The sequence below is a fragment of the Saccopteryx leptura genome, chromosome 11 (assembly GCF_036850995.1).
Source record: "Saccopteryx leptura isolate mSacLep1 chromosome 11, mSacLep1_pri_phased_curated, whole genome shotgun sequence".
NCBI classification, from domain to species: Eukaryota; Metazoa; Chordata; class Mammalia; order Chiroptera; family Emballonuridae; genus Saccopteryx; species Saccopteryx leptura.
In genome coordinates, this window is record NC_089513.1 from 16,552,528 (window position 1) to 16,574,061 (window position 21,534).

The 21,534-nt window shown below is 38.0% G+C and overlaps 1 protein-coding gene across 1 annotated transcript in view; it reads right to left on the minus strand.

The window, feature by feature from the left end:
* The window catches only part of RAB27B (RAB27B, member RAS oncogene family), a 128,504-nt gene extending 107,234 nt beyond the window's left edge, over positions 1-21,270 (minus strand). The window contains exons 1-2 of the mRNA XM_066352282.1: positions 21,212-21,270; positions 21,006-21,080 (exon numbers count right to left, since the gene is read on the minus strand). The gene's annotated coding sequence lies outside the window, so the exon portion shown is untranslated. The remainder of the gene's footprint in view (positions 1-21,005; positions 21,081-21,211) is intronic.
* Between the last annotated feature and the right edge of the window lie 264 nt (positions 21,271-21,534).

Sequence of the window (21,534 nt, forward strand, 5' to 3'; positions counted from 1 at the left end):
AGGTGCTCCTTCTGAAAGTGCGGCAGGGGGCGGATAAATGGCCTCAGGGGGCCACAGGCGGCCCATGGGCCGTAGTTTGGGGACCCCTGATCCAGAGCTCCAGGATAACAGGTTCTGTCGCCAGCCCCTGGAAGAGTATCCGGTACATAATAGGCAACCAATAAATACATACTAAGTATATACAATACTTTTTCTAATAAAGTTTATAAATCAGTATGTTAAGAGAACATGAAACATCCAAAGACAACAGCATAGAAAAGCTAAATAGCATGCTACTTGAATGATAGGGCCTGATGTACCGTAATTGGCATGGACAGTAGATTTGATGTCCTTACATGTTTGAGACTACCTCGTACGGGTCCAGGAAAGAAAATGGTTCTCTTTGTTGCTGTTGAGGTTACTGAAAATGCCATCCCAGATTGGAAGACACACTTTTGAGGATGGTCAGCTCCTGCCGACTTCCAGAAGTAGTTCAGGGTCTGATCATCCTGTCCAGAGTTGTTCCCACAGCATGCGTTGACAAGGATGCATCATTTACAAGGTTATCTTGCACACTCTTGAGGAGATGAGACCTATCGCTGGTGTCCTGGGATATGGCCACCAGAGAAGCCAGACTGTTATACAACTCAGAGACTTTGGGCTTGATATTCAAGTCAACAGCCTCCTGCTTATGACTTGACTCCTGAGGCTGGCTGTGTTCTGTCCCACGATCTAGAAACACAGAAGATGTGGAAGCCACCTCAGCTGGCACCTACCACTTACTATCTTCAGGGCACCTGCTCTTATAATTAATTGCATTGTCCTCGGAAAATGTGAATAGCTGGCTTATTAGCAGAAGCAAAAAACAGATAGAAAGGGAAATCACTGTAGAAACAGCAAATGAATTCTCAGTAAATAAACTATGAATGATTTAAGTGACCTTATATTTCTTTAGTATTTGTTTATCTAATTCTAAATTCTTTCTGTCTTTCATTATAATTTCAGATAACTGTACGGTATGCATGTACTTTTAGCATTTTTCAAGCAAGTGAGGATGCTTATAAACTCAAAAAGATGAACCTACATCCACGAACTTTAGCTACAAGATAAACTGCACTTACAACAGTAATTCAACACTGTGTACTACCTACTGTAATGACTCAGAGAAGGGTCTCTCGTATACATTCTCGTGAGACAGTGTTCCACGAGGCTTACAGCTTCCTCCAGGGTTACAGTTAAGTCACCTTTACAGCAATTGCCTTAGATTTCCTCCCAGTCTTTTACCCTCTTCAGAAAATAAGACAGTTTTAGATTCTCTTTCAAGTGTTACACGTGAACATATTTCCTCTTCAGTGAAAGGCTCCGTTAACTTTTATGCTGCAACACGTTTTTATTTGTAGCACAAGCCTTCAGGCTAAAACCAACCCCTCAAGACTTATTTTGCCAGAAGGGAGACTGTCAGAATTCCTGGAGATTGTTTTCATGGGTAGTTACACTCTAGAAAATGTCTTCAAAGATTACAGGGGCCTTACCTTCTTACCTACGGCCACTTTCTGCTCTAGGCAGGAGGAGTGCCAAGCCATCCGGGCTGAGACATGGGTCACTATTTAGCAAAAGGTTCTGCAGGGTTTCTGCTTCCTCAGCAAATTCAATGAGGTTGGAATGCTGCCTAGAAGCTTTAGCCTCATCACTGTATGGGTGACATGCTAATGCATAAGGCTTTATATTTACATACATACACACACACACACACATATATAAGCTAGACACACAATAGTGTAATAGGCTTATGTAGTATAGTACCTTTTATGTAACAAAAAGGGTGGTAGCCCTGGCCGGTAGCGCAATGGATAGAGCATCAGTTGGGAGCACTGAAGTAAACAGTTTATTACTGGGGCCACCAGCTTGACCCTAAGTATGCTGGCTAGATCCTGAAGTCTCCAGTTCAAACCCCAGTCAGGGCACGTATGAGAAACAATCAATGGTGCACAACTAAAGTGAACAGCGATTTCATGATTCTCTTTCTCTCTCTCTCTCTCTCTCTCTCTCTCTCTCTATCTTTCTCTCTCTCTTTCTTCCTCTCAAATCAATAGAAAAATAAATAAATAAAATAAAGATGAATGTATGTATATAAAAGGAAGGTCAGACTATATATTTGTACATGTCTGTATTGGCATAAAGAAACCCTGAGTAGGTGAAAAAACAATTAACTTTTGGGAACAGAGGGCTGGGGAACTTGATGGGTCAGGAGAGTAATGAGGTGAGTCTTCCTGGTGTAGCCCTATTGTTTGAGTTTTGACAATTTATTGCTTATTCAAAAATTTAAAAGGTCAAAAATTTAAAAGGTCACGTAGAGAGATATGGCTTCCCTTAATAATCACATTTAATTTCATTTTATCTTTGAAAATAATTGCGCTATCGCTTGGCTCTTGGCTGTTGTACACCAAGGATACTGTTCACTCTCCATCACTTCCATGACAAGCTTCTTGTGAAAGTAGACCACAATTAGATTGCTGTCATGACCAAAACCCCAGATAGGATTTATTGAAAATAAAGACCAATGCCTGACCAGGTGGTGTCGCAGTGGATAGAGCGTCGGACTAGGATGCAAAGGACACAGGTTTGAGACCCTGAGGTCACCAGCTTGAGCACGGACTCATCTGGTTTGAGCAAAAGCTCACCAGCTTGGACCCAAGGTCACTGGCTCGAGCAAGAGGTTACTTGGTCTGCTGAAGGCCCACGGCCAAGGCACATATGAGAAAGCAATCAATGAACAACTAAGGTGTCGCAACGTACAACGAAAAACTAATGACTGATGCTTCTCATCTCTGACTGATGCTTCTCATCTCTCCATTCCTGTCTGTCTGTTCCTGTCTAACCCTCTCTCTGACTTACTCTCTGTCTCTGTAAAGAAAAAAAAGAAAAATAAATAAAGAAAATAAATACCAAGTTTTTAATCTTGTCTTTTTTCATGCTAAATTTCTCAGCTTTTTCTTCTATTGGTAAAAATGCACAAGAAATAAAATTTCTCTCTCTCTACTGCATCATTTTTATCACCAATCAATAAAAAAATTACCATTTAGTGACAGTGTATTCCATTCTGGTGTCTATATCTTAATCTTTACATTTTACAGATGAGGGAAACTGGCTCAGGACATTTAAGTGACTTGCTCAGGTCGCTAACCCATGCACATGCCTAGCTCTGCCTGATTAGAAAGCTCTCATTCTGCCCAGAGGACCACATTAGCAGCTCCCAAGGCATGACACCACTTGACAGTGATACATTGATGGGAGACATTATACTTCTAAGCTGTGAAATTTGGATAAGCATCCCCTGAATGAAAAATTGGAGAGAGGTTCTTTATTTCCTTTCCTGTTCTAGCATCCAGATGAGTTATGCTACACTGCTGCCTGTAATGAAAGTAGGTTCCAGAAATGTGCATTAGAAAAATGATCTAACTGCTGGAATGTTTATCTAACGAACGGGGGAAAATGTCATATCATTTCCTTTCAAACCCTGAGGCTCTATCACGCTTCTTACTCAGACATTAAAGGACCATGTTTATGAATCATTTAATGATCCAGGGGACTATTTAATCAAAAGTATAAGATAAAATCACTCTTATACAAAGATCCACGACATTACTGAACTTTAATAATAGTAGCCATTGGATGAATTCTTTCTCTAGTCATGTGAACTTATTACCAGGCCACGCACAAATCATAAAACACACACACACACACATAAAAGGTACATGGGCTCTGTCAAAATTAAAACTCATTGCTCTTAGTAAAGAAACCTATGAAGTGAAAAGGCGAACAGAACTAAACATGCTCTTACTGTACGGTCCAGCTATCATGGTATCTACTCAAGTGAACTGAAAACTTATATCCACATGAAAACCTGCCCATGAATGTTTATCGCAGCTATATTCATACTTGCTAAAACCTGGACGCGACCAACAAATCCTTTTATAGGTGAATGAATAAAGAAACAGTAGTTCAGCCAAACAATGGGATATTATTCAGTGCCAAAAAAGAAAGAAAGAAAAAATGAGCTATCAACCCACAAAAAGACATGGAGAAACTCTAAATTACCAAATGAAAGAAGCCACTCAGAAAAGTTTGTATACTGTTTGTTTCCAACTAAATGACATTCTGGAAAAGACAGAACTATGCAAACAGTAAAGAGATAGTGGTTACCAGGGCTTGTGAGGTAAGGGATGAACAGGCAGAGCACAGAGGATTTTTAGGGCAGTGAAAATGCTCTGGATAACACTATAATGATGGATACATGTTATTACACATTGGTCTGAGTCCATAGTGAACCCTAAAGTGAACTATAGACCTCTAGTCTAGTGATTACGATGTTTCAATGTAGGCTCATCGGTTGTAAGAAATGTACTACTCTGGTCACGAACATGGATAATTGAGGAGGCTGTACATATGTGGCAGCAGGGGTTATATGAGAAATCTGTGGATGTTCCCTTCAATTCTACTGTGAACTGAAAACTGTTCTAGAAAAAAATAAAACCCTTTAAAAAAGACAAGCCACAGAATGAGAGAACATATTTGCAACACTATGACAGACAATTCAGTGCAAAGTGGGCAAAAGATCTGAACAGATACTTCTCAGAAGAAGACAAACACAAGTCTAAGAAGGCTAACTAAAGATAATCAACATCATTAGTCTACCAGAGAAGTGCAAGTTGAAGCCACAACAGGGTACCACTACACCCCCACCAGAAGGGCTAAATATAAAAGCATTAACAGCATCAAGTGCTGCTGAGGATGTAGAGAAAATATAATTCTCATGCATTCCTGCTGGGAAAGGAAAACACAACAAATACTTTGGAAAGAATCCGGCTGCTTCTTACAAAGGTGAACGCACATTTTCCACATGGCTCAGCAATTCAGTTCTTAGGTACTCACCAAAACAAAACTTAACTTCTACACGAAGACTGGATTTTCAAGTGTTTGTGTAGAAATTGTTATTTATAGTAACAAAAAAATGTTAACTACCTGAATATCCATTAATAGGAGAATGGATAAACAAATTGTCATGTAACCTTAAGATGAAATAGTATTCATAATTTTTAAAATACTCTTAAACTATTGATATATGCAAGGTCATGGGTGAATTTCAAAAACTTTCCACTGAGTGAGAGAAGCCATAAAAGAATACATACTGTATGATTCTGTTGATATGTAACTCCAGATAAGGCAAATAAATTTACAGTGGCACATAGCATATCCAGAGGCAGCCTATGTCCAGAGTGGAGTACAAAAGAACATCATTTTGGAGGTGATGGTAACATCCCCTATCTCAATTTGCTATGGTTATAGAATAAGTATACCTCTTCCAAGATGCATTCAACTATACACTTAAAATATGTGCAGTTTATTTGATGAAAAGTACACCAAAACTAAGTTGTTTTATGGAAAAAAAATGTTCTTGTGCAAGCCAAGTTCCATCCCACAACTGGCAAAAGACATTTATCACATTCTAAAAACCGCCTGACCTGTGGAGATGCAGTGGATCAAGAATCACCCTGGAACGCTGAGGTCGCCGGTGTAAAACCCTGCACTTGCCTGGTCAACACACATGCGAGAAGCAACTATGAGTTGATACTTCCTCCCCCTCCCCCTTCTCTCTCTCTCCTCTCTAAAATGAATAAATAAAAAAATTTTTAAAGAAGAATCCCCCATGAATAAAAACATTCTAAAAATCCAATGAATGGATTTGTGTTCTAAAAGGAGCTTTAAGGTTGAGGTACATTATGTAAAAATTTGCTTTCCATGTCTGGGATATGGTAGGATACCAACAATTTTCATTTCATTTTTTCTTTCCAGTTTTTATTTTGTGGAAAATATAAGTAATGTCTTCAAAGGCAGTCAGCTATAAAATACTGGAAAATAGATGCAAAAGGACAAGATTATGAGTCAGTGGTTAGTCACCAAAGAATACGTGATGGAATCTGGACTATATGAATGCTCTTTCCTCTTCTGTGATTTATAAAAGGATCCAGGCTTTGGACTGTCCTGGCTGGTAACCTTCCTAACTCTGGTATCTCTCTTTTTAATGTACTCATTTGGCATTGGTATACATTTCCTATATTAGTCATTACATTTTAAGCATGAATTCTTGTTTTTCAACTTTGTCATAAATTTCTAGAAGGCAAGAAGTGTGTCTGATACCTTTGCTTTAGGCATTCAATACAAGTTGAACAAATTATCAATGATATCTATAGTCTCATTTTTTAAAATCTCTTACCTCATCAATATTATTTAAATTAAATAATTATTTAAAATGACAGGTATTATTAAGTTACTTTCATATAAAGAAAACATTTTTATTTAAGAGATTTAGCCAAGTAATGTAAGATTTTTCTTTTTCTCTTAATAGACTCATAAATCTAGGATCCTGCATTTTTTCACTTGCTTAATCTTTCAATAAACATATATTGAACATCTCCTTTTTGCCAAGTATGATGTGCATTGCTGGAAATAGATGATTATGTGCTCATCTTCTAAAAAGCATGTCAAATACAGCAACAAATTTATGATGGTGGGATAAATATAGCATGAGAATTGTATGTGGAAAAGGAGAAAGACAACAGCAAGATAGTGTTCCAGATAAGGTTCAAAAATAACATTTTCTGACCTGTGGTGGCGCAGTGGATAAAAGCGTTGACCTGGAATGCTGAGGTCACCAGTTCTACACCCTGGGCTTGCCTGGTCAAGGCACATATGGGAGTTGATGCTCCCTGCTCCTCCCCCCTTCTCTCTCTCTCTCTCTCTTGCTCTCTCTCTCACCTCTCTAAAAATGAATAAATAAATAAATAACAAAAATAAAATTTTGATCCATCTATTCATTAGCTAATCTAAAATTTTGCAATCAAATTTACTATCATTTAGATATCTGAATGTAGATCATCTATAATTGATACTATAAATAAAGGTTGAATTATTCAAGCATTAAACTTGTGGTTATTTTTCCAGGCAAGGAGAGTAACTCTTTCTCTGATTACTTCAGCACCTGCAGCTATGCCTCCCTCCCAGGTCTGATTCTTATTTACAAGAAAGTTAGTTTGCATAAAATAGTCCAGAGAGTCAACAGTGAACCAGCAGATTTATGATAAGATTAGGAGCCGACTTCTCCCAAATCCGACCTGCCCTGGTATGTAGCCATTTTCCACAGAGGGAAACATTTTTGGCAATTTTGAACAAAAAGTTGGCCACCAGGCTTTTTTCTACTTATGTAGTTCCTTGATTGCAATTTGATATAGAAAAGTATTCCGTACCAATCTTCTCTGTTGTGAGAAAAAAAAAAAAAGGAAACATTAAAACCAGTTCTTTTAAGTCATTCAACTATCTTCCAATCAAAAACTGAAATGTGCATGGTACCTCCTTGGCCAAGGACCTACTTACTGCATGAGGTTGCCTTTATGATATTTCCCACTTTACTCCCTCCGCAGTGCTTCTTTCCCCAGAAAACCCTTATTATCCTCCAGATCCTAATTCAAATGTCACTTTCTTGGAGATGTCTTTCTTGACTAGATCCTTCCAGCTCCTATTCCAACGACTATGGGGAAAGTGTTACCCTCCTATGCTCCCATAGTACGTTGTCATAAAAATTACATTTGTAAGTAATTTGTTATTTGTTTTTTGTCTTCCTTACCAGTCTGTGCCCCTCCACAAGGGTAGACACTGTTTCTGTCTTCTTTGTATAATAGGTGCCTAATAGCCATTTGTTGAATAAATGATAAAAATTTATAAACAGTAATAAAATTCAGGGAAATAATATCTTTATTTTTTTTTCTGAAGTTGGAAACTGGGAGGCAGTCAGACAGACTCCCGCATGCGCCTGACCGGGATCCACCCGGCACGCCCACCAGGGGCTGATGCTCTGCCCATCTGGGGCATTGCTCTGTTGCAACCAGAGCCATTCTAGCACCTGAGGCAGAGGCCATAGGGCCACCCTCAGTGCCCAGGCCAACTTTGCTCCAATGGAGCCTTGGCTGCAGGAGGGGAAGAGAGAGACAGAGGGGAAGGAGAGGGGGAGGGGTGGAGAAGCAGATGGGCGCTTCTCCTGTGTGCCCTGTCCGGGAATCGAACCTGGGACTCCTGCACGCCAGGCTGACGCTCTACCACTGAGCCAACCGGCCAGAGCCAATATTTTCATTTTGTTAATGAGAAATCCAAGGTAAAGCAGTTCTTTATTAGAAATTTGAAAATAGCATTCTATTAGATAATGTTCTATCTTCTTACTGTACTATTAAATGTTGTTATAAAACCTAAAAGTTACTTTTTTGGCAATCGGTGTATTTCCATTTTATCATCATTGAGCTCAGAAAAATAGAATCCGTCTACCTGTGGTGGTGCAGTGGATAAAGCGTCTACCTGGAAAGCTGAGGTCACTGGTTCAAAACCCTGGGTTTACCCGGTCAAGGCACATATGGGAGTTGATGCTTCCTGCTCCTCCCCCCTTGTGTCTCCTTTCTCTCTCTCTCTCTCTCTCTCTCTCTCTCTCTCTTTCTCCTCTCTAAAATGAATAAATAAAACCTTAAAAAACATAGACTCCTCTGTTAAACAAAAGGCTTTCCAGACTCCCTGGATCCTATGGTTGCCCTCACTGCCATCTTCTCTGTTTTGATCCACTCTGGTTTCCCAAAACCATTCACGATATCCCAACTTCTATAGTTTTGTGAGAGAGTTGATTGAATCATCTTGCATAAACCAAATAATACAACTACATATTTTGGTAGTATTATATATTTTTAAATGTGCATTGTTCTCAAGTCATTTTTATACCACTATCAAAGTAGATCATGCATCATTTGGTTTACTCCATGAAATTATCCTGTTTGGACACAGTCATGATACATATGAAGTCTATTGAGACAGCAGGCAATAACTATTTAACTTTACCATGGTTAAAACTGTATTATAACTAAAACTGTCAGAAAAATGCTCTGAAACTTGGAAATAAGGCAGAAGGGTGGGCAACATATCCTTTTAATACTGTACAGGGTCAGTGGCCACCTGAGGATTGTCTAGGAAGGCACATCACTGTTCCACAGAACTTTCTGTGAAGATAAAAGTGCCACCCAACATGGTATATTAGGCCATATGGCCACTGAGCTTGTGAACAGTGGGTAGTGTGACTGAAGGACTAACTGTTTTATTATACTTAATTTTAATTAATTTGAGTGGCTATATTTAAATAGATAATGACTACTTAATTGGAGAGAATGGGTCCAGAGTGATAATTGAGTCTGTCTCTTTTTTGTTGTTATTGTTGTTGTTATTAGTTAAAGATCCTAGACTTATTAAAACTACTTGTTAATCTACAGAATTAACAGATGTAATTAATATCTGCACATTAGATATGCAAATAAGTTTTACTCATTGAACAAGTGACTCCAAAGATTTATGGTGTGTTGGATATGAGCAAGTTTTAAAATTTAACTCAGTAATTTTATTCTAACATATCATTAAATTGCTTATACACATATTATTTCTCATATTTTTCCTGAAGCAATCATAACATTTGGTTCACTTATTAATTAATAAGTTATATGAAATTGTTTACATGTGCTCATTTTATATTTGCCAGAGAGTCATGATTTTAAAATTATACTCTAGCAATTTGGGCGGTCACTGCCAAAAAGGTCCTAAAGTTGACTCATCAAATTTATTTTTAAGATTTCACAGAGAGCACCTGAGAAATCACAAAGTATTCTTATTTTTGTTTTTAAAAGTGGAAAAACAAAGAAGATTGGAGAAATAATTAGGTTTGTTAGGCAGCTTCATAGTTACTAATTGGTAGTTCGATGCTATTTTTAGAGCTGCATCTTACTATAAAACCAGAAGAGACTCAGACTTCCTTAAGCTAATTTGCATAAGTAAAATATAATGAACATAAATATTTCAGAAATTTAATGTTTTGGGGGGGAAGGCCCTGGAGATTCCTCAGTACCTTCCATAATATGTTCTTAACATCAGACAAAACCAATCTGGTCAATCAATTATGAGAATGCATCAGAACTGTACTCTCCTCCATTCTGATATCACTGGTTATTTCATCAATTAACCATAGCCAATCAGTGTCCTCAAACAGCTCTCTGTTTCTTGATGCCTACCTGTAGGCTCTGCTCTAAAATAGAGGCTAGAATTGGTGAATTCCACAAAGGACAGACCAGACCCTCACAAAAAGGGCAGTACCAAGTACTCTTCAAAGAATAGACCTCTAAACCCACATGGCTTAGAAAGCTTTCAAGAGTTCCTGACTCTTTCAGCCCAGAACCAGAAGTAGTACACGTAAGCAGACCACGGGACCTAGATTCAAGCAACAAGGAATCTACCAGGACCAAATGAGTTTATGAGCAATGTCCAGTTGTGGTTATTTGTCTAAAGTATGGTCGCCATTTTTCAGCTTTCTATTTTTAAATACATACATAAGAAATAAGAAAAAAGACTTTCTCTTTCTTCTTAATCTGTATCTAATGCTAACCTTGGAAGATTATGCTTTTGTAAACTGAAATTAAATGTACTAAATTAGTGGTTTTCAACATTTTTACACTTGGGGACTGGTGAAAATAGGAGAATTATTTTGGGGACCACTAAGGCAGAAATCATCTTGAACGTAAGCAAATTTGACTAAGATCATTGGGTCTATAATATTCATAGAAAATCAGGGTGGTTAACTCTTTCACGGATCGGCATGAAATTTCTGGTGGACCAATGGTTGGAAAACACTGTTCTAGCCTGACCAGGCGGTGGCGCAGTGGATAGAGCATCAAACTGGGACGCAGAGGACCCAGGTTCGAAATCCCAAGATTGCTGATTTGAGCGTGGGCTCATCTGGTTTGAGCACAGCTCACCAGCTTGAGCCTAAGGTCGCTGGCTTGAGCAAGGGATCACTTGGTCTGCTGTAGCCTCCCAGTCAAGGCACATATGAGAAAGCAGTCAATGAACAACTAAGGAGCCACAATGAAGAATTGATGCTTCTCATCTCTCTCTCTTCCTGTCAGTCCTTATCTGTCCCTCTCTCTGTCTTTCTCTCTGTCTCTGTCACACACACAAAATAAGCACTGTTCTAAATGGTATCTGACTCTCATTGACCCACTAGAAATTCTGAAGCCAACATTTTTGCAAATCTTTTTACTTTCCATGGCAACAGGTTATTTCCATAGGATCACTAAGAAATTGTGCCAGTTTATATCAGGATATAAATACACTCATTATGTTGCAACCAAGTCTCTGCTTGGAGTGTCATATTCCAGAAGGGTTCTTATTTAATCAAACATGGCAGCTGATCTTTAAGGTTCGTCTGCTGCGTGGACACCCACAAAGCCTTTCTAGGAAGCTGGTCTAGGACCTGCTTCAAAGCTCCAGCTTCTCAAGTACAAAAGAGGTTACTTCCGGCAGGCTAGGGACCTTAGCAAATTTGAGTGAACTTCAGAAGAGTAAGAGGAACTCTAGTGGAGACAGCATTGGGGAGTCGGTGTCCTAGCCTTAGGATAGAGGGGTTACTAAAAGAGAGTTTTAAAAGTCCGACTCAAGATTCCTTATGAGAATTTTCAGACAGAAATAAATGTTGTGGCCTTCGTGATGCCTCAGTACTGTCCAGGAGGCCTTGGTTAATTTACATTTCTGGGGAACAATCAGGGCAAACTTATGTTCCCATAAGACTTCATTTACAAAACAGGTGATGAGTTGTCAATCCTGACCTAATCCACGGAAATGAAATAGGAAGATGGGCAGAAGGTTCTTCCAATAATATATGGGACAAAGGCCACCCAAAGATTGTCTAAGGGAAGGAGCTTCATTCATCTATTGTTTACTATTTATTAGAAGTCCCAGATTTAGAGAAGTTACTGTTTAACTTATAGGACTTTTTCCCGTAGAAATGCAAATCATTTTTCTCTGATAAAACAGATAACTCCAAAGATTAACCTTTTTTTTTAAACTCCACACTCTTAACAGTTCTTAATTTGCCAATGTATACCTAATTTCTTAAATGTTTTTGAAATGAGTCATTACATCACACTGATGGTCTTCCTTAATCAATAAATTAAAATGTCTTACACAAGTCCATTTTAAATTTTCCTGAGTCATGACTTTACATTGTCAAATTGTACTCTAATAAACTATAGGCTGAGACAATAAGGTCAAGTTGAAAATCTTAAGACATGGTTTCCTCTTCCACATCTGGCATGCAATGACCTGACCACTTAGAACTTCAGGATCTTTATCTTTATACAGGGGGTGTGAGACTAAGATTTCAAAAGTCTCCTCCAAATTCACTTAAAATACTCTAAATCTGAAAAGTCTGAATAAGTTAAATACATTATTGAAATAGAACACTAAGGAAAGAAAGAAACTTGGACATCCTGAAAAGAACTCAGACTTGAAATGTACTGTCTTTTTATTGCAGTAACAGGTAAAGGAACCCATTCAAAATGAAAAAGCACCATTTAAATGATCACTTTGCCAGGAGTAATTGCTCTTTAATTGAGCCATTTGTTCTTCAGATAGATAACTTTTGACATGCACGTAGATCGATACAAGATTTATATCTTTCCTAGAGTTTTGTTCTTGTCAAGGCATAATATGAGGTCATTCTTTATCAGAGAGCATATACAATGCTGAGATAGTAAGTCTCCCTGTTCTTTTCAGACCGAGAGCAAAGTGGCTATAGATCAGAAGTGGAATTTTGACTCATTTGAATTCAGACAAATGGAAAATTGTAAATAACTAAAAATTTTACAAAGAAATGCATTGGAATGCTCTGCCAAGAGTTATAAAAAATCCTTTATTCTAAGGCTTTTAAAAATAGTTTATAAAAAAGAAAAGGCACTTGACCTGGTGGTGGTGCAGAGGATAGAGCATCAGCCTGGACACTGAGGATCTGGGTTTGAAACCCCAAGGTCACAGGCTTGAGCACAGGCTCGCCAGCTTGAACACGGGGCTGCCAGCTTGAGCGCGGGATTATAGACATGACCCCATGGTCATTGGCTTGAGCCCAAAGATTGCTGGCTTGAGCAAGGGGTCACTTGGTCTGCTGTAGCCCCCGGTCAAGACACATATGAGAAAGCAATCAATGAACTACTAAGGAACTGCAACAAAAAATTGATGTTTGTTTTTCATCTCTCTCCCTTCCTGTCTGTCTGTTCCTGTCTCTCTCTCTCGCTATCTCTCTCTCGCAAAAAAAAAGAAAAAAAAGGAAAGGCAAGATAACTAAAACAACATAGGTAAAAATATAACACCTAGAATATTCATAATGCACATTTTGAGATCCCATCAATAACAAATTTGATTGGTATTTGTTTTATGCAGTGATTTAAATATTTTTTACATTAAGAAAATATAGGATATTGAATTATAGACCATCTTAACTCCAGATATGAGTTTATTCTAACCTTGAAATGAGATTTACCCACAGGTCATAATAATTATCAAAGTAGGCCCCTGGAAATTTGACCTCAGAATCAGAATCATAGATTTGTTATAAACCAATACTTTATTTATTTGGTTATCATGCAGATGTGGTTCAATGAGAAAATTTCAAGGGTGTTCAGTTCAGAAATCTGGTTATTTTATCAAAATCCTTATACAGTACTCTGGGTAAAGGTGAAAATGTGTCTGGTTAGAAGTAATCCCATGAAACAGATGAATAAGAGTGAAGTTTTTAATGTGATCAAATAAGATTTAATAATTATTTTTAAGCCTAGACACAATTTTCTAAATCTTCTAGTCTGGACTATATTATATTTTATATTGTATATGGCTAATTTAAACTGCATAATTTTCTATTTAAATAATATTAACTCTATGATATTGATTTTTGTCATTTGTAGAGACATACTTTATATTTTGTGTTTGTAAATTTTTATGCATAAAAAGAATTTTTTTAAGAAGATTGCTTATATATGCTTAAAAATAATTTTATTGGTTGCAGGTTTTATATATATATATGTATATGTATATATGTATATATATATATATTAGATTTAGATTATAAATTGTATTATTCAAATTGTCTATCCTTTGCCCAGATTCTAAGAGAATTTTAATAAGATCTATCTCTGTGAGTGTGGGTTTGTCAATTTCTCTTTGTTTTACATGTTAATAATATTTTGGGCTATGTTATTAGGTACTGATTGGTTCAGGATGGTTGTGTCTTTCTGGTGAATTATATGATAAATCATTATTTAACAACTCTTTTAAATTCTAACTGTGCTTTCTGTTTTCAAATTTGCCAACTATAATTATTGCTACTCCAACTTTTATTTAGTAATTATCTGCCTGTTAGCTATCCATGTATTATATTTATTTCTCATTTAATGATACTAATTTATTACTAAAATTCAGTATATTACAATAAAGAAACTAAGACCTAAATAGATCAAATCATATTTCCAAGGACACACAGATGGACACGACAAAGGTGCAGGCGGATTTAAATACTAGCAGCATGAAGTCTCATGAACTTGAACTTTACCTCCTGACCTGACCTGTCTTATGTTTTTCACCCCTGGTGAGGACCCTTGCTTTTTACTGTTCCTGCACAAGAACAGATTGTAGTCTGAGTTTGCCAATTTGTCTGTGGCTACAGCACTGGAAGATTCCATCTTCCACAAGGTTGGGAACTTGGCCGAATTTAGACCTATCAGGGAATTATTTCCTGTAACCATACCTTTTTCAATGCCACTGCCTTTTACTCTGTGGTCTTAGTTTGGTTTCTAATTTTGGATTCTGTCTGTTAGGAGCTTCAAGTATACCTAGCTGATAATCCAGAATTAATGTATTTTCTTGAAATGACTAAGGCAACACATTGTTGAACAACTTTGCCATTCTACACAGCTGTATTGTCAGGAGCAACAGGGGCAAAACACTTAAGAGTCTTCCCATAATAATTGTCCACTTAAAAGTGTTAAATATCATTACACGGAGTGAAATTAGTAAATCAGAAAAAACTAAGAACTGCATGATTCCATATATAGGTGGGACATAAAAACAAGACTAAGAGTCATGGACAAGAGTGTGGTGATTGGGGGCGGGAGGAGGAAAGGGAGGAAGAGGGGAAGGGGAGGGGGAGGAGCACAAAGAAAACTGGACAGAAGGTGACGGAGGACAATCTGACTTTGGGTGATGGGTATGCAACATAATCGAATGACAAAATAACCTGGAGATGTTTTCTTTGAACATATGTACCCTGATTTATAAATGTCACCCCATTAAAATTAATAAAAAAATGTATTTAAGAGAAAGTGTTAAATATATAAAATACACATGGTTGTGTACAGGTATGTACTTTATGGCTGTACACTGATGAGAAGACAAAACTCCAAAAGTGTTTGGATGGAACTCATTCCAAACTTCAATGAATTACTTTCTTCATCAATGAACTTGCTTTTTCAACTTGAGCTTGAACCCTTTGTTGTGCACCGAAAAGGTCCGTGTTCATCTCACTGAGCTTCTCAAGTTGTGTTGGACAGGCCAAGCCCAGTAAGCACAGCACCGCCAGGGAGCATGTGTCTAACCTCTGGGAGGTGGTCACCTCAGTCGAGCATTCCCTGGGAGGAACAGCACCCTAATTAATCCCCATCTGCCACCATGTTGGTGGTTTCTGAGGAGATGATCAGAAATCTACCACCACTCTATTTCGTGTGCTAGTTCATTTTGTTTATTATACTTCACATATAGGTAAAATCATATGGTATAGATAACAGACTGACAGCTGTCAGAGGGGAGGAGGGTTGGGGGCTGGGTAAAAAAAGTAAAGAAATTAAGCAAAACCAACAAACAAAAACCCACTCATAGACACAGAGGTATAACTATGAGGTATAACTGTGGTGATTACCAGAGGGAAAGGAGAGGGGGGGTAGAAGAGAGGAAAGGGGGGATGAATGATGATGGAAGGAGACTTGGTTTGGAATGGTGAAGACAAAATACAGTGTACAGGCAATGTATTGTATAATTGTGTGCCTGAAACATATAATTTCACTAACCAGTGTCACCTCAATAAATTCAGCTGAAAAGGAAGGAGGGAAGGAAGGAAGGAAGAAGGAAGGCAGGAAGAAAGGAAGGAAGGAGGGAGGAAGGGAAGGAGGAAAAGAAAGACAGAAAAATCTATGATGACTGTATCAAAGCTCCTGAGACTTGGTCTTTAGAAGATTCAGGAACAACGCTCTGCTCGCTCTCTCTCTCTGCTGTCTGCCAGACTGATAATCTTCTCTCCCTCAACTCTGTGACATAGAACCACCAAAATAATTTAAGGAAAGGGTCACAGGAGTGATAAAACAGGTCTACAGTTCTTTGATGGGTATTCAAGAGTGAATGTCTAAGTTGCTATAACACTTTATAAGTCAACATGGCCATGGACACTAAAGATATTGTCATGGACACTCAATCTTTTTTCCTCCAAAAAACTCTGCGAAGCTCATTATTCTCAAAACTCTGTAAAGCTTTATCAAGGGAATAAAATGTTCAAGATGTCAAGGTTTAGGAATGACACAAAATGGATCTAAGCCGCAGCAGGTTAGCACAAAGTCCGCCCTCTCTCCATCCCAGCGCACTACCACACACTGCTGAGCTGCCTCTGTGCTCAGCTCCCTCATTTGTCACTCTCTCACAAAAAAAAAAATCACACACAAAAATGCCACCAAGTCGTTCTTTATTATAGCCCTCTCTTCTCATTTTCGAGTTCGTATCTGTCGAATACATTCCGGTTTGTTTAATTTTCAATAAGTTAAATAATTAAAAGAATTTTAATTATATGTGTTTGGTTTATAACAGTTGTTTGTTGCTTAGTTCCCTTCACAAAGTGATGAAGACCATGAAAGGTGGGACATATCATGTTTGCTGTCTAGCTTCCATACCTGGCATTCAGTGAAGATTCGATTAATATCTATTAAAGAAAGATAATCCAAAAATATTAAATGTGCCTGACCAGGTGGTGGTGCAGTGGATAGAAAGTTGAACTGGGATGCAGAAGACCAAGGTTCAAAAGCCTGAGGTCCCTGGCTTGAGTGTGGGCTCATCCAGTTTGAGCGTGGGCTCACCAGCTTGAGTGCAGGCTCACCAGCTTGAGTGCAGGGTCGCCAGCTTGAGTGTGGGATCATAGACATTACCTCATGGTCTCTGGCTTGAGCCCGAAGGTCTCTGGCTTGAGCAAAGGATCACTCACTCTGCTGTAGCCCCCCCCCCCCCAGTCAAGGCACATATGAGAAAGCAATCAGTGAACAACTAAGGTGAGCAAAGAAGAATTGATGCTTCTCATATCTCTTCCTTCCTGTCTGTCTGTCCCTTTTTCTCTCTTTCTCTTTCCTCTTTTTCGCTATAAAAAAGTATATATATAAAATGTTATGTTCATAAAATTTATACTGATTCCCAAGTATAAACTACAATTATTACATTACCTTTGAGGGAATAGCTCATTTGCAACTTAAACATCTATGGAATCATAATTAATATTTATCAACAAATTCCTTACAGTTTTTAACTTCTTCCTTCCTAAATAAAAGGCATAAGTGAAAAGGTATGACAGTATGAGCCCTGGCTGGTTTGCTCAATATAGAGTGTCGGCCTGGCTTGTGGATGTCCCGGGTTTGATTCCCGGCCAGAGCACACAGGAGAAGCACCCATCTGCTTCTTCACCTTTCCCCCTCCCCTTTCTCTCTGTCTCTCTCTTCTCCTCCCACAGCAATGGCTCCATTGGAACAAGGTTGGCCCAGGTGCTGAGGATGGCTCCATGGCCTCTGCCTCAGGCACTAAAATGGTTCTGGTTGCAGTGGAGCAACGCCTCAGATGGGCAGAGCATCGCCCCTGGGTGGGCATGCTGGGTGGATCCCGGCATGGTGCATGGGGGAGTCTGTCTCTCTACCTCCCTGCTTCTCACTTCAGAAAAATACAAAAAAAAAAGAAAGAAAGAAAAGAAAAGAAAAAAGTATGACAGTATGTTAATGGTTCTCGGACCCACATCAGTTACAGTGTATGAACCAGGAGAGACAATGGAAACAACATTTTGGATAAGCCTGCTTATTAATAATGCATGACACATATTTCATATTGTTAATTGGCCTATACTCAAAGGCTGAATCTTATATATTTAAAAGCTTTCTGCTGTACCTACAAACTTATTTCTTTATCAATTTTTGGAAATAAGACCTTTGCTTTCGAGAAAACCTTCATCCCAAAACTATATGATTAATAGCTTATCCATCTTGCCAAACCTAAAAAAAACACAAACACTTTCTCTTCCTGATTCACTCAACTGTAACTGATGTGGACATGGCTAATAGAAGCTTTTCCCTTCCTCTTAAGTCTTTTATTTAACAAGAGAGAATCATAATTAGATTTCAAAGAAATTCTATATACAGTCTCTCTTTATTGGGGCTTGTATATGTGACCAACAGATTCTTAAAAACTCATTTAGCATGGTAATCGCCTTGCTAACAAATCAAGGATAAATGAAGACGGATTATTTGCCATTTCTTTATACATGCATTTTTATCTTGTCAACAAAACACTAAATGCTTTGCACAGGCTTAGCATAAGAAGTCAGCCCCAGCTGATTTAGTGCCTTTTTCTGGGTCTTCTATGGGAGACATCTTTTTTCTTTCTTTCTTTTTACTCAAAGCATAGGTGCACAGAAAACCAAATTAAAAGTGAACTGAAATTCCAGAATACATGCTCCTCTTCTGTTTACATTGTTCCTTCCACGTGTTTTAAGAATGTAAAAGCTATCTTCTCCTATCTCTTTCTTACACGTCTTACCAGGCACCCTATTCGTGCGAAATGTGTTATGTCCTTTAGAAAAAAACATACTGCTGAGGGTGAAATGGGTGTAACCAGACTGGCTATTTGCTGAATCTCTTTTAAATAAAAATGTGTACCTTCAAATTCATCTTTAGCAATATCTCTTACTCTCACCCATTAAGTCTAGGTAATAAGAACATCCACCCAGATTTCCCTGGCAGGGAGACTTCTCAAGGACTAAAGGGATTACCCTCAAGGATGAAATCACCAGATAATCAGCACTTTTACACTCTAACAAATTAGTTTTAGCTTTCCCATTTTATTCTTCAGCTTAAACCCCACTTTTCAGCCAGCACTCCAGACTTCTGCTCTGCAGGGTTCCTATTGTCTTCAGTCTGCTGGGTCTCGCCAGTGGACTTAATTTTAGGAATTAAATTCAGGAAGAAAGTTCATATTCACAGAGGAATATAAAATTCTGAATAAGATCTATGTTCTTGGGATTTTCCGCCCCCCCCCCATCATTGAATTCAGTGAATCTTGCACTCAACACATAATGAAGTTATTCTCAAATTATTAATGATGAGACGCATAAAATGAGTATGACTTAAAACTGAGTCTAAGATTGCAAATAATATGTTGGGCAAAAAGTTCTGAAACTAAGTATTAATTTGACTAAATGGGTCATCTTTCTAGACTTGAAATACAGAAAAATTTTTTAAAAGAGAGAAGAAGAAACTTTAGCATCAAGTTCATCAAGTTGTGACATTGCAATACCAACCAAAATTGATGTAAAAGATTACTTTTGCTTCACAAATATTGAAAGTCTATTACAACCCCCAATCTGACTTCCCTAACTTTTTCCTTAAGCAAGCATTATCTTAAAAAAAGATTTTCTCCTCTTTAAGATACATTCTATAGTATTACCTTGTTATTTTTATATACTTACATTCATTTGCTTTTAAAGGTGTTGCAAATTAATTGTTATAATTATTTGTAATTTTTGTTACATATTTAAAATATAAGCAGAACATTTATACAGAAACTGTTTAATGAGAATGCTCAAAATATTAAAAAAGAATAAAGTAATCCTCCCTCCCTCATCTCCTCTGTCTCTCTTTCCTCTACAAAAAAGTTTTCGAAGAACTATAGTTATATTTTTAAAAGTTTACTACTTAACCAATTTGAAATCTCATTTAGGGTAATTCAATATATCCAATATAATGTACTTAAACTGTATAAGTTTTGAACCATTAAAGTTATTTTGCAGGTTATTTAAGAAATACTTTTCGTTAAAGTCACATTTTCAATATTGATGTCTTGCTTTGACTCTTGGTTTGATACTTTCTTTCCCAAAATAATTAGTGGCAGTGTTTATTAATGTTACTATGAATTGACCATTAATATGACCCAACATTTTATTCATTTTTAAATATGCTATTACAGTTTGGTATAAGATACTTACATTAGATCTAATTCCTAAGGTAATAATGTAACCTAAAAATTTGACAAGGCATTAAAGTTTTCAAAGACCTTTTAATACATGAACTTGGCATCAAGGCCCTAAAAAGCACCTTCAATTGATTCATAAAGTACTTTTAAAATGTTTAATTTTCTCTGTAGAGTGTTCTTCACTTGGGTTTTCTAATAGCAAACTACTCCCTTATCTCATATAACCATATGTATTGCTGAACAGGAAAGGGAATCTTAAAAATTTTTTTTTCAAATATTTCTGTGTGTAATCAACTAATTGTAGTATTGAGTATAATTTGGCCAAGCGAAAGCCAACTAGATTTTTCTTCAATGGCTTTACACTGAGAGGTGCAGAATGATTTAACAGCTTCCTGGCAGCCCACATTTCTGATAACAGTATTTGGAATGCAGAAATAAAGCATAAAAAGACTCCTACACTGTACCACGGCAGTGATTAGAAAGGACAGTCTTTGAGCTTTGGAAACAGAAAGCAGAAAGCAAACCACCAAGCAGTCTACAGCCCTGAGCAAAATCTTTTTCCCACCCAAACTCTGCTGCAAACCCGCTTCTCCTCTTGCAAACAAACCCACAGGCTAGCAGAGGGAACCGCAGCCACTCCGAAGTGGAGTTTCAGGCCCATCGTTAGTGGTTTCTGTCACCGTCTGTGTGCTTTCCCTTCATGAATGAAATATGCAAATTGCATCTTACATTGGTTCTTTCAATGAGGAAGAAGAAGGTCAAGAGACACAGCTAACAGCACGTACGAGCTTGGGGACCGACGTACTTACACCTCCAAATGCCTCCAGATTTCAGCCTCTGGAAATATCTAGCCCATTTCTTTATGGCACTGTTGCTCCCATCAGCTGTGAAAATTAACATAAAATAACATAGTAACCCACCAAGTGCTGTACAGCATTCAGAGCATCAGATTAAGTGAACACTCAAGGCACACGGACAGTGTACAAAATCTGGATGGTAAATAGCAAGTAAATACCTTCCAATCCACCAGAAGGGGGGTTAGGATGTTGAGCGGCTACAGCTGCTGCCTGCTCGCTTGTGTAACAGCAAAGGCGGCTCACTCGCGCTGACAGGCGGGGAAGCCCGGCTGCCTCTGGGCGTCTGGGCGGTCCTAGTGCCTGCGCCAGGTTAGCACACAAGGTAACTCGGAAGAGCCTCTTAATTTCATGCTGATACTTCTGGAAGTGTCACCAATGCTTTCGGGAGAGTGAGGTTGTTAAATATCAGGGTAATGGGGTTTGCTAATGTTTCCAGACATTGCTATTGAAACCCAAAATGACCAAGGATGACCTTATCTGT